The sequence below is a fragment of the Megalopta genalis genome, unplaced genomic scaffold (assembly GCF_051020955.1).
Source record: "Megalopta genalis isolate 19385.01 unplaced genomic scaffold, iyMegGena1_principal scaffold0049, whole genome shotgun sequence".
In the NCBI taxonomy this organism is placed as follows: Eukaryota; Metazoa; Arthropoda; class Insecta; order Hymenoptera; family Halictidae; genus Megalopta; species Megalopta genalis.
This window is the reverse complement of record NW_027476118.1, coordinates 1,015,001-1,029,440: the sequence shown is the minus strand read 5'-3', so window position 1 is coordinate 1,029,440 and position 14,440 is coordinate 1,015,001. Positions and strand designations below refer to the sequence as shown.

Here is a 14,440-nt window from a genome sequence, read left to right as displayed (position 1 = left end):
AATAAGGGCACTTTACTCTTGACATTTTACGGTTTTTTCAATTTTCTGAAAAATCCTATCATTAGATTTTTTTAAAAATACGATATTCTTGCTTAACTAACGTTTCTACATAGGGATTAAGCATTTAGAACGAAATCTAATGTCAGAAAATGGCACTTTACTCTTGACATTTTTCGGTTTTTTCAATTTTCTGGAAAATCCTATCATTAGATTTTTTTAAAAATACGATATTCTTGCTTAACTAACGTTTTTACATAGGGATTAAGCATTTAGAACGAAATCTAATGTAGGAAAATGGTACTTTACTCTTGATCGGTACGTTGGGACTTTGAAAATATTCGGGCGTACGCGGCGCGCTCGGCGCTTCGAACAGCTCCGGTGTCCCCATTATTTTCGATTTACGGCTAAAATAAATTTTTCTAATTTTTTTCAATAACATATTCCTGCTAAAATAACTTTTTTACATAGGGATTAAGCATTTAGAACGATACATTGTTTAAAATAAGGGCACTTTACTCTTGACATTTTACGGTTTTTTCAATTTTCTGAAAAATCCTATCATTAGATTTTTTTAAAAATACGATATTCTTGCTTAACTAACGTTTCTACATAGGGATTAAGCATTTAGAACGAAATCTAATGTCAGAAAATGGCACTTTACTCTTGACATTTTTCGGTTTTTTCAATTTTCTGGAAAATCCTATCATTAGATTTTTTTAAAAATACGATATTCTTGCTTAACTAACGTTTTTACATAGGGATTAAGCATTTAGAACGAAATCTAATGTAGGAAAATGGTACTTTACTCTTGATCGGTACGTTGGGACTTTGAAAATATTCGGGCGTACGTGGCGCGCTCGGCGCTTCGAACAGCTCCGGTGTCCCCATTATTTTCGATTTACGGCTAAAATAAATTTTTCTAATTTTTTTCAATAACATATTCCTGCTAAAATAACTTTTTTACATAGGGATTAAGCATTTAGAACGATACATTGTTTAAAATAAGGGCACTTTACTCTTGACATTTTACGGTTTTTTCAATTTTCTGAAAAATCCTATCATTAGATTTTTTTAAAAATACGATATTCTTGCTTAACTAACGTTTTTACATAGGGATTAAGCATTTAGAACGAAATCTAATGTAGGAAAATGGTACTTTACTCTTGATCGGTACGTTGGGACTTTGAAAATATTCGGGCGTTCCAATCGCTCGTCTGTTGCATCATAGCGCGTCTCGGCGCAATCGACCGATTCGCTCGATCCATTATTTTCGATTTACGGCTAAAATAAATTTTTCTAATTTTTTTCAATAACATATTCCTGCTTAAATAACTTTTTTACATAGGGATTAAGCATTTAGAACGATACATTGTTTAAAGTAAGGGCACTTTACTCTTGACATTTTACGGTTTTTTCAATTTTCTGAAAAATCCTATCATTAGATTTTTTTAAAAATACGATATTCTTGCTTAACTAACGTTTCTACATAGGGATTAAGCATTTAGAACGAAATCTAATGTCAGAAAATGGCACTTTACTCTTGACATTTTTCGGTTTTTTCAATTTTCTGGAAAATCCTATCATTAGATTTTTTTAAAAATACGATATTCTTGCTTAACTAACGTTTTTACATAGGGATTAAGCATTTAGAACGAAATCTAATGTAGGAAAATGGTACTTTACTCTTGATCGGTACGTTGGGACTTTGAAAATATTCGGGCGTACGCGGCGCGCTCGGCGCTTCGAACAGCTCCGGTGTCCCCATTATTTTCGATTTACGGCTAAAATAAATTTTTCTAATTTTTTTCAATAACATATTCCTGCTAAAATAACTTTTTTACATAGGGATTAAGCATTTAGAACGATACATTGTTTAAAATAAGGGCACTTTACTCTTGACATTTTACGGTTTTTTCAATTTTCTGAAAAATCCTATCATTAGATTTTTTTAAAAATACGATATTCTTGCTTAACTAACGTTTCTACATAGGGATTAAGCATTTAGAACGAAATCTAATGTCAGAAAATGGCACTTTACTCTTGACATTTTTCGGTTTTTTCAATTTTCTGGAAAATCCTATCATTAGATTTTTTTAAAAATACGATATTCTTGCTTAACTAACGTTTTTACATAGGGATTAAGCATTTAGAACGAAATCTAATGTAGGAAAATGGTACTTTACTCTTGATCGGTACGTTGGGACTTTGAAAATATTCGGGCGTACGCGGCGCGCTCGGCGCTTCGAACAGCTCCGGTGTCCCCATTATTTTCGATTTACGGCTAAAATAAATTTTTCTAATTTTTTTCAATAACATATTCCTGCTAAAATAACTTTTCTACATAGGGATTAAGCATTTAGAACGATACATTGTTTAAAATAAGGGCACTTTACTCTTGACATTTTACGGTTTTTTCAATTTTCTGAAAAATCCTATCATTAGATTTTTTTAAAAATACGATATTCTTGCTTAACTAACGTTTCTACATAGGGATTAAGCATTTAGAACGAAATCTAATGTCAGAAAATGGCACTTTACTCTTGACATTTTTCGGTTTTTTCAATTTTCTGGAAAATCCTATCATTAGATTTTTTTAAAAATACGATATTCTTGCTTAACTAACGTTTTTACATAGGGATTAAGCATTTAGAACGAAATCTAATGTCAGAAAATGGCACTTTACTCTTGACATTTTTCGGTTTTTTCAATTTTCTGGAAAATCCTATCATTAGATTTTTTTAAAAATACGATATTCTTGCTTAACTAACGTTTTTACATAGGGATTAAGCATTTAGAACGAAATCTAATGTAGGAAAATGGTACTTTACTCTTGATCGGTACGTTGGGACTTTGAAAATATTCGGGCGTACGCGGCGCGCTCGGCGCTTCGAACAGCTCCGGTGTCCCCATTATTTTCGATTTACGGCTAAAATAAATTTTTCTAATTTTTTTCAATAACATATTCCTGCTAAAATAACTTTTTTACATAGGGATTAAGCATTTAGAACGATACATTGTTTAAAATAAGGGCACTTTACTCTTGACATTTTACGGTTTTTTCAATTTTCTGAAAAATCCTATCATTAGATTTTTTTAAAAATACGATATTCTTGCTTAACTAACGTTTCTACATAGGGATTAAGCATTTAGAACGAAATCTAATGTCAGAAAATGGCACTTTACTCTTGACATTTTTCGGTTTTTTCAATTTTCTGGAAAATCCTATCATTAGATTTTTTTAAAAATACGATATTCTTGCTTAACTAACGTTTTTACATAGGGATTAAGCATTTAGAACGAAATCTAATGTAGGAAAATGGTACTTTACTCTTGATCGGTACGTTGGGACTTTGAAAATATTCGGGCGTTCCAATCGCTCGTCTGTTGCATCATAGCGCGTCTCGGCGCAATCGACCGATTCGCTCGATCCATTATTTTCGATTTACGGCTAAAATAAATTTTTCTAATTTTTTTCAATAACATATTCCTGCTTAAATAACTTTTTTACATAGGGATTAAGCATTTAGAACGATACATTGTTTAAAGTAAGGGCACTTTACTCTTGACATTTTACGGTTTTTTCAATTTTCTGAAAAATCCTATCATTAGATTTTTTTAAAAATACGATATTCTTGCTTAACTAACGTTTCTACATAGGGATTAAGCATTTAGAACGAAATCTAATGTCAGAAAATGGCACTTTACTCTTGACATTTTTCGGTTTTTTCAATTTTCTGGAAAATCCTATCATTAGATTTTTTTAAAAATACGATATTCTTGCTTAACTAACGTTTTTACATAGGGATTAAGCATTTAGAACGAAATCTAATGTAGGAAAATGGTACTTTACTCTTGATCGGTACGTTGGGACTTTGAAAATATTCGGGCGTACGCGGCGCGCTCGGCGCTTCGAACAGCTCCGGTGTCCCCATTATTTTCGATTTACGGCTAAAATAAATTTTTCTAATTTTTTTCAATAACATATTCCTGCTAAAATAACTTTTTTACATAGGGATTAAGCATTTAGAACGATACATTGTTTAAAATAAGGGCACTTTACTCTTGACATTTTACGGTTTTTTCAATTTTCTGAAAAATCCTATCATTAGATTTTTTTAAAAATACGATATTCTTGCTTAACTAACGTTTCTACATAGGGATTAAGCATTTAGAACGAAATCTAATGTCAGAAAATGGCACTTTACTCTTGACATTTTTCGGTTTTTTCAATTTTCTGGAAAATCCTATCATTAGATTTTTTTAAAAATACGATATTCTTGCTTAACTAACGTTTTTACATAGGGATTAAGCATTTAGAACGAAATCTAATGTAGGAAAATGGTACTTTACTCTTGATCGGTACGTTGGGACTTTGAAAATATTCGGGCGTACGTGGCGCGCTCGGCGCTTCGAACAGCTCCGGTGTCCCCATTATTTTCGATTTACGGCTAAAATAAATTTTTCTAATTTTTTTCAATAACATATTCCTGCTAAAATAACTTTTTTACATAGGGATTAAGCATTTAGAACGATACATTGTTTAAAATAAGGGCACTTTACTCTTGACATTTTACGGTTTTTTCAATTTTCTGAAAAATCCTATCATTAGATTTTTTTAAAAATACGATATTCTTGCTTAACTAACGTTTCTACATAGGGATTAAGCATTTAGAACGAAATCTAATGTCAGAAAATGGCACTTTACTCTTGACATTTTTCGGTTTTTTCAATTTTCTGGAAAATCCTATCATTAGATTTTTTTAAAAATACGATATTCTTGCTTAACTAACGTTTTTACATAGGGATTAAGCATTTAGAACGAAATCTAATGTAGGAAAATGGTACTTTACTCTTGATCGGTGCGTTGGGACTTTGAAAATATTCGGGCGTTCCAATCGCTCGTCTGTTGCATCATAGCGCGTCTCGGCGCAATCGACCGATTCGCTCGATCCATTATTTTCGATTTACGGCTAAAATAAATTTTTCTAATTTTTTTCAATAACATATTCCTGCTTAAATAACTTTTTTACATAGGGATTAAGCATTTAGAACGATACATTGTTTAAAATAAGGGCACTTTACTCTTGACATTTTACGGTTTTTTCAATTTTCTGAAAAATCCTATCATTAGATTTTTTTAAAAATACGATATTCTTGCTTAACTAACGTTTCTACATAGGGATTAAGCATTTAGAACGAAATCTAATGTCAGAAAATGGCACTTTACTCTTGACATTTTTCGGTTTTTTCAATTTTCTGGAAAATCCTATCATTAGATTTTTTTAAAAATACGATATTCTTGCTTAACTAACGTTTTTACATAGGGATTAAGCATTTAGAACGAAATCTAATGTAGGAAAATGGTACTTTACTCTTGATCGGTACGTTGGGACTTTGAAAATATTCGGGCGTACGCGGCGCGCTCGGCGCTTCGAACAGCTCCGGTGTCCCCATTATTTTCGATTTACGGCTAAAATAAATTTTTCTAATTTTTTTCAATGACATATTCCTGCTAAAATAACTTTTTTACATAGGGATTAAGCATTTAGAACGATACATTGTTTAAAATAAGGGCACTTTACTCTTGACATTTTACGGTTTTTTCAATTTTCTGAAAAATCCTATCATTAGATTTTTTTAAAAATACGATATTCTTGCTTAACTAACGTTTCTACATAGGGATTAAGCATTTAGAACGAAATCTAATGTCAGAAAATGGCACTTTACTCTTGACATTTTTCGGTTTTTTCAATTTTCTGGAAAATCCTATCATTAGATTTTTTTAAAAATACGATATTCTTGCTTAACTAACGTTTTTACATAGGGATTAAGCATTTAGAACGAAATCTAATGTAGGAAAATGGTACTTTACTCTTGATCGGTACGTTGGGACTTTGAAAATATTCGGGCGTTCCAATCGCTCGTCTGTTGCATCATAGCGCGTCTCGGCGCAATCGACCGATTCGCTCGATCCATTATTTTCGATTTACGGCTAAAATAAATTTTTCTAATTTTTTTCAATAACATATTCCTGCTTAAATAACTTTTTTACATAGGGATTAAGCATTTAGAACGATACATTGTTTAAAATAAGGGCACTTTACTCTTGACATTTTACGGTTTTTTCAATTTTCTGAAAAATCCTATCATTAGATTTTTTTAAAAATACGATATTCTTGCTTAACTAACGTTTCTACATAGGGATTAAGCATTTAGAACGAAATCTAATGTCAGAAAATGGCACTTTACTCTTGACATTTTTCGGTTTTTTCAATTTTCTGGAAAATCCTATCATTAGATTTTTTTAAAAATACGATATTCTTGCTTAACTAACGTTTTTACATAGGGATTAAGCATTTAGAACGAAATCTAATGTAGGAAAATGGTACTTTACTCTTGATCGGTACGTTGGGACTTTGAAAATATTCGGGCGTACGCGGCGCGCTCGGCGCTTCGAACAGCTCCGGTGTCCCCATTATTTTCGATTTACGGCTAAAATAAATTTTTCTAATTTTTTTCAATAACATATTCCTGCTAAAATAACTTTTTTACATAGGGATTAAGCATTTAGAACGATACATTGTTTAAAATAAGGGCACTTTACTCTTGACATTTTACGGTTTTTTCAATTTTCTGAAAAATCCTATCATTAGATTTTTTTAAAAATACGATATTCTTGCTTAACTAACGTTTCTACATAGGGATTAAGCATTTAGAACGAAATCTAATGTCAGAAAATGGCACTTTACTCTTGACATTTTTCGGTTTTTTCAATTTTCTGGAAAATCCTATCATTAGATTTTTTTAAAAATACGATATTCTTGCTTAACTAACGTTTTTACATAGGGATTAAGCATTTAGAACGAAATCTAATGTAGGAAAATGGTACTTTACTCTTGATCGGTACGTTGGGACTTTGAAAATATTCGGGGGTTCCAATCGCTCGTCTGTTGCATCATAGCGCGTCTCGGCGCAATCGACCGATTCGCTCGATCCATTATTTTCGATTTACGGCTAAAATAAATTTTTCTAATTTTTTTCAATAACATATTCCTGCTTAAATAACTTTTTTACATAGGGATTAAGCATTTAGAACGATACATTGTTTAAAATAAGGGCACTTTACTCTTGACATTTTACGGTTTTTTCAATTTTCTGAAAAATCCTATCATTAGATTTTTTTAAAAATACGATATTCTTGCTTAACTAACGTTTCTACATAGGGATTAAGCATTTAGAACGAAATCTAATGTCAGAAAATGGCACTTTACTCTTGACATTTTTCGGTTTTTTCAATTTTCTGGGAAATCCTATCATTAGATTTTTTTAAAAATACGATATTCTTGCTTAACTAACGTTTTTACATAGGGATTAAGCATTTAGAACGAAATCTAATGTAGGAAAATGGTACTTTACTCTTGATCGGTACGTTGGGACTTTGAAAATATTCGGGCGTTCCAATCGCTCGTCTGTTGCATCATAGCGCGTCTCGGCGCAATCGACCGATTCGCTCGATCCATTATTTTCGATTTACGGCTAAAATAAATTTTTCTAATTTTTTTCAATAACATATTCCTGCTTAAATAACTTTTTTACATAGGGATTAAGCATTTAGAACGATACATTGTTTAAAATAAGGGCACTTTACTCTTGACATTTTACGGTTTTTTCAATTTTCTGAAAAATCCTATCATTAGATTTTTTTAAAAATACGATATTCTTGCTTAACTAACGTTTCTACATAGGGATTAAGCATTTAGAACGAAATCTAATGTCAGAAAATGGCACTTTACTCTTGACATTTTTCGGTTTTTTCAATTTTCTGGAAAATCCTATCATTAGATTTTTTTAAAAATACGATATTCTTGCTTAACTAACGTTTTTACATAGGGATTAAGCATTTAGAACGAAATCTAATGTAGGAAAATGGTACTTTACTCTTGATCGGTACGTTGGGACTTTGAAAATATTCGGGCGTACGCGGCGCGCTCGGCGCTTCGAACAGCTCCGGTGTCCCCATTATTTTCGATTTACGGCTAAAATAAATTTTTCTAATTTTTTTCAATAACATATTCCTGCTAAAATAACTTTTTTACATAGGGATTAAGCATTTAGAACGATACATTGTTTAAAATAAGGGCACTTTACTCTTGACATTTTACGGTTTTTTCAATTTTCTGAAAAATCCTATCATTAGATTTTTTTAAAAATACGATATTCTTGCTTAACTAACGTTTCTACATAGGGATTAAGCATTTAGAACGAAATCTAATGTCAGAAAATGGCACTTTACTCTTGACATTTTTCGGTTTTTTCAATTTTCTGGAAAATCCTATCATTAGATTTTTTTAAAAATACGATATTCTTGCTTAACTAACGTTTTTACATAGGGATTAAGCATTTAGAACGAAATCTAATGTAGGAAAATGGTACTTTACTCTTGATCGGTACGTTGGGACTTTGAAAATATTCGGGCGTTCCAATCGCTCGTCTGTTGCATCATAGCGCGTCTCGGCGCAATCGACCGATTCGCTCGATCCATTATTTTCGATTTACGGCTAAAATAAATTTTTCTAATTTTTTTCAATAACATATTCCTGCTTAAATAACTTTTTTACATAGGGATTAAGCATTTAGAACGATACATTGTTTAAAGTAAGGGCACTTTACTCTTGACATTTTACGGTTTTTTCAATTTTCTGAAAAATCCTATCATTAGATTTTTTTAAAAATACGATATTCTTGCTTAACTAACGTTTCTACATAGGGATTAAGCATTTAGAACGAAATCTAATGTCAGAAAATGGCACTTTACTCTTGACATTTTTCGGTTTTTTCAATTTTCTGGAAAATCCTATCATTAGATTTTTTTAAAAATACGATATTCTTGCTTAACTAACGTTTTTACATAGGGATTAAGCATTTAGAACGAAATCTAATGTAGGAAAATGGTACTTTACTCTTGATCGGTACGTTGGGACTTTGAAAATATTCGGGCGTACGCGGCGCGCTCGGCGCTTCGAACAGCTCCGGTGTCCCCATTATTTTCGATTTACGGCTAAAATAAATTTTTCTAATTTTTTTCAATAACATATTCCTGCTAAAATAACTTTTTTACATAGGGATTAAGCATTTAGAACGATACATTGTTTAAAATAAGGGCACTTTACTCTTGACATTTTACGGTTTTTTCAATTTTCTGAAAAATCCTATCATTAGATTTTTTTAAAAATACGATATTCTTGCTTAACTAACGTTTCTACATAGGGATTAAGCATTTAGAACGAAATCTAATGTCAGAAAATGGCACTTTACTCTTGACATTTTTCGGTTTTTTCAATTTTCTGGAAAATCCTATCATTAGATTTTTTTAAAAATACGATATTCTTGCTTAACTAACGTTTTTACATAGGGATTAAGCATTTAGAACGAAATCTAATGTAGGAAAATGGTACTTTACTCTTGATCGGTACGTTGGGACTTTGAAAATATTCGGGCGTACGCGGCGCGCTCGGCGCTTCGAACAGCTCCGGTGTCCCCATTATTTTCGATTTACGGCTAAAATAAATTTTTCTAATTTTTTTCAATAACATATTCCTGCTAAAATAACTTTTTTACATAGGGATTAAGCATTTAGAACGATACATTGTTTAAAATAAGGGCACTTTACTCTTGACATTTTACGGTTTTTTCAATTTTCTGAAAAATCCTATCATTAGATTTTTTTAAAAATACGATATTCTTGCTTAACTAACGTTTCTACATAGGGATTAAGCATTTAGAACGAAATCTAATGTCAGAAAATGGCACTTTACTCTTGACATTTTTCGGTTTTTTCAATTTTCTGGGAAATCCTATCATTAGATTTTTTTAAAAATACGATATTCTTGCTTAACTAACGTTTTTACATAGGGATTAAGCATTTAGAACGAAATCTAATGTAGGAAAATGGTACTTTACTCTTGATCGGTACGTTGGGACTTAGAAAATATTCGGCCGTACGCGGCGCGTCTCGGCGCTTCGAACAGCTCCGGTGTCCCCATTATTTTCGATTTACGGCTAAAATAAATTTTTCTAATTTTTTTCAATTACATATTCTTGCTTAGATAACTTTTTTACATAGGGATTAAGCATTTAGAACGACATATTGTTTAAAATAATGGTACTTTACTCTTGTGATTTTTCGGTTTTTTTTTATTATTTTGAAAAATAAATTTTTGTAATTTTTTTAAATACGATATTCGTGATCAGTGAACGATTTCACATATGGATTAAGCATTTAGAATCGTGCGGAAGCGTTATTAAAAAAGTTTACTCGATGCGATGGGACTTTGAAAAGTTTGTGAAAATTTTCATATTGGGAAAAAATGTGTAATTTTTTGTCTAGTTTACGGTAATGTAATTTATTTTAATGTTTACTATAAATTTTTTTTTCGTTCGTTCACGCGCTATGTTACAACAGCACGGCCGGGCGGTCTGTTGCCGCGGCGGTTTACACTCATAAGCGCGCGTGCTATTCGGCCGGCGGCGCCGGCGTCCTTGCCGGCCGTTCGGTATCTATAAGAGATACACGGTCCGTGCGAGGCGGACGGAGCAGAGCGGGTTTTGGGCCAATTCTACGATCTCGGTCGAGAAGCTGTCTCAGAGCTCCTTCGGGGCTTCGGTCCTGACTGTTTCGTGCCGTTTACGTTACGGACTTTTCTCCACACAGCGTGGCCACGGGTCGGTGTCTTTGACCGAATGGCCCATATGTGGCAAGCCCTACGGGGTTGGTTACCCGTATGCACTTTGTATGTATACTCGTACTCACTGAGCAATCGACTCTTCTGTCCGAGCGATGGAAAAATTTTTTAAAATGCATCTGTAAGATTTGGAAGCAAATCGTACCAATTGAAAACTGTGGCTAAAATGAATAGCCCAGTGGAGAGAGAAAACTATCAAAAAACTGATTTTTTAAATCAAGAGGTGTCAGAAATCGAAATGCCTAGCGCGAGCGGAAGAACACGCTTTCTCGCCAGTCCAGCATGTGTCCTGTCCGTTCTTCCTCGGCTTGCCGATTTTGCCCAGATCAGAGGTTTCGTGCTTCCGGCGGTCAGAAGATCAGCGTGAGCGTACGCGCTTCCACGACTATGGCATCACCCATGTACTTTTTCCTTTGAATATATTTGAGTACATAAAAAATATTAAAACATATAGAGAGAACTGTGTCTTGGATCTTAAAAATTTGTCAATAGCGATGATATATTATTACTTAATTTGAAGTATTTGTACGTTTTAGCTGGGACGTACATTTATCTTACAAGATGTTAATAGCGAGACTCTTGAAGATAAAATTATCTTGTGATTTTATGAAGGCAAAGATAGAAACGTACGAAGCTGGCGTACGTAGAAAAATGTGATTTTATGATAGAACAAAAATATAATACGTACGTTTTTGGGCGTACGGTAAAATATCTGTATGGTAGAAAAATGAAAGAAATTGAGCGTTAAAGAAGATATGTTACAAGCGCGGAATGTGGCAAAACTTGTACATATTTGAAAGAGAAAAGTGGTGTGTCGACCTGACATATATATATGAAACAGGCGACGATGGAAAAGGATTTAAATTTTGTCCATTTTATATATACATATTGTATAGTTCCCTGGTTGATCCTGCCAGTAGTCATATGCTTGTCTCAAAGATTAAGCCATGCATGTCTCAGTACATGCCGTATTAAGGTGAAACCGCGAATGGCTCATTAAATCAGTTATGGTTTCTTAGATCGTACTAAAATTTACTTGGATAACTGTGGTAATTCTAGAGCTAATACATGCAAAACAGAGTTCCGACCAGAGATGGTAGGAACGCTTTTATTAGATCAAAACCAATCGGTGGCGGGTGTTTACACTCGTCCATCGTTTGCTTTGGTGACTCTGAATAACTTTGTGCTGATCGCATGGTCTTATAGCACCGGCGACGCATCTTTCAAATGTCTGCCTTATCAACTGTCGATGGTAGGTTCTGCGCCTACCATGGTTGTAACGGGTAACGGGGAATCAGGGTTCGATTCCGGAGAGGGAGCCTGAGAAACGGCTACCACATCCAAGGAAGGCAGCAGGCGCGCAAATTACCCACTCCCGGCACGGGGAGGTAGTGACGAAAAATAACGATACGGGACTCATCCGAGGCCCCGTAATCGGAATGAGTACACTTTAAATCCTTTAACGAGGATCCATTGGAGGGCAAGTCTGGTGCCAGCAGCCGCGGTAATTCCAGCTCCAATAGCGTATATTAAAGTTGTTGCGGTTAAAAAGCTCGTAGTTGAATCTGTGTGTCACAGTGTCGGTTCATCGCTCGCGGTGTTTAACTGGCATTATGTGGTACGTCCTACCGGTGGGCTTTGCTCTTCACGGGGCGGTCCAACTAATATCCCATCGCGGTGCTCTTCACTGAGTGTCGAGGTGGGCCGGTACGTTTACTTTGAACAAATTAGAGTGCTCAAAGCAGGCTACCTTCGCCTGAATACTGTGTGCATGGAATAATGGAATAGGACCTCGGTTCTATTTTGTTGGTTTTCGGAACCCCGAGGTAATGATTAATAGGGACAGATGGGGGCATTCGTATTGCGACGTTAGAGGTGAAATTCTTGGATCGTCGCAAGACGGACAGAAGCGAAAGCATTTGCCAAAAATGTTTTCATTAATCAAGAACGAAAGTTAGAGGTTCGAAGGCGATCAGATACCGCCCTAGTTCTAACCATAAACGATGCCAGCTAGCGATCCGCCGAAGTTCCTACGATGACTCGGCGGGCAGCTTCCGGGAAACCAAAGCTTTTGGGTTCCGGGGGAAGTATGGTTGCAAAGCTGAAACTTAAAGGAATTGACGGAAGGGCACCACCAGGAGTGGAGCCTGCGGCTTAATTTGACTCAACACGGGAAACCTCACCAGGCCCGGACACCGGAAGGATTGACAGATTGATAGCTCTTTCTTGATTCGGTGGGTGGTGGTGCATGGCCGTTCTTAGTTGGTGGAGCGATTTGTCTGGTTAATTCCGATAACGAACGAGACTCTAGCCTGCTAAATAGACGTAATTATGGTATCTCGAAGGCTCTCGGCTTCTGCCGGTGGGGTTTTTACTACCAACGTACAAACAAATCTTCTTAGAGGGACAGGCGGCTTCTAGCCGCACGAGATTGAGCAATAACAGGTCTGTGATGCCCTTAGATGTTCTGGGCCGCACGCGCGCTACACTGAAGGAATCAGCGTGTGTTCCCTGGCCGAAAGGCCCGGGTAACCCGCTGAACCTCCTTCGTGCTAGGGATTGGGGCTTGCAATTATTCCCCATGAACGAGGAATTCCCAGTAAGCGCGAGTCATAAGCTCGCGTTGATTACGTCCCTGCCCTTTGTACACACCGCCCGTCGCTACTACCGATTGAATGATTTAGTGAGGTCTTCGGACTGGTGCGCGGCAATGTTTCGGCATTGCCGATGATGCCGGGAAGATGACCAAACTTGATTATTTAGAGGAAGTAAAAGTCGTAACAAGGTTTCCGTAGGTGAACCTGCGGAAGGATCATTACAATGTTCCAATATATCTCAAAGAGAGAGGAGAGGAGGAGAGAAAATGAATTCGATTAGTTTGTGGATAAGAATTCATATAAAAAAAAAAGATATTGTTGAGCCCGCCAGATCATTCGTGCGTGATTTACACGGCCAGACGTGTGTACTACACGTATTAGGCCTTTGATCTGCGTTGCGTAGGCCACAACAAATCTTTCAAAGAGAGAGAGATATATGTGTTGTTGGGGTTTGTGATTATGAAGGTGCCCCAACGCACAAAAATATATAAAAATGTACAAAGTTGGGATGTGGTGTGGTGGAGAAGAGTTGGGCCCGACCAGATCATTCGTGCGTGATTTACACGGCAGACGTGTGTACTACACGTATTAGGCCTTTGATCTGCGTTGCGTAGGCCATCTTCCTTCCAAGACACACACGTGTTGGGGTTTGTGTGATTTTATGATAGTGCCCCAACACGGAAAAATAAGCGTACGAGAAGAGTTGGGCCCGACCAGATCATTCGTGCGTGATTTATACACGGCCAGACGCGTATTATATTACACGTATTAGGCCTTTGATCTGCGTTGCGTAGGCCATCTTCTCGATAGAGAGAAAGCCAATGTATTCTTTTTTCTTTCTTTACACACACACACACAGTTGTAGTAGGACAGGGAGGGATGCGAGCGTGCTAATCACGCTTCCTCAAGTCTTCGCTGTGGTGTGTAAAAAAAAAAGAAAAAAAGGAATCGTTGGGAAAGTCCAAAGGACGAAAATATCGGGCAGTCTGAAGATAACTTAATGCTCGTTTACATTGGTATCAAGAGAGACCGGCTTGTGTAGCTCGTTTCAATGCTGTGTCGTTGTCATTGACACCCTACTCTGTTGCGCGCTAGTGGCAG

The 14,440-nt window shown here is 35.5% G+C and overlaps 1 non-coding gene across 1 annotated transcript; it reads left to right on the top strand.

The window, feature by feature from the left end:
* Window positions 1-11,639: 11,639 nt before the first annotated feature.
* On the top strand, window positions 11,640-13,560 carry LOC143261364 (small subunit ribosomal RNA). Its single transcript, XR_013035503.1, has one exon. It is a non-coding gene; the product is annotated as a small subunit ribosomal RNA (ribosomal RNA).
* The last annotated feature ends 880 nt before the right edge of the window (window positions 13,561-14,440 follow it).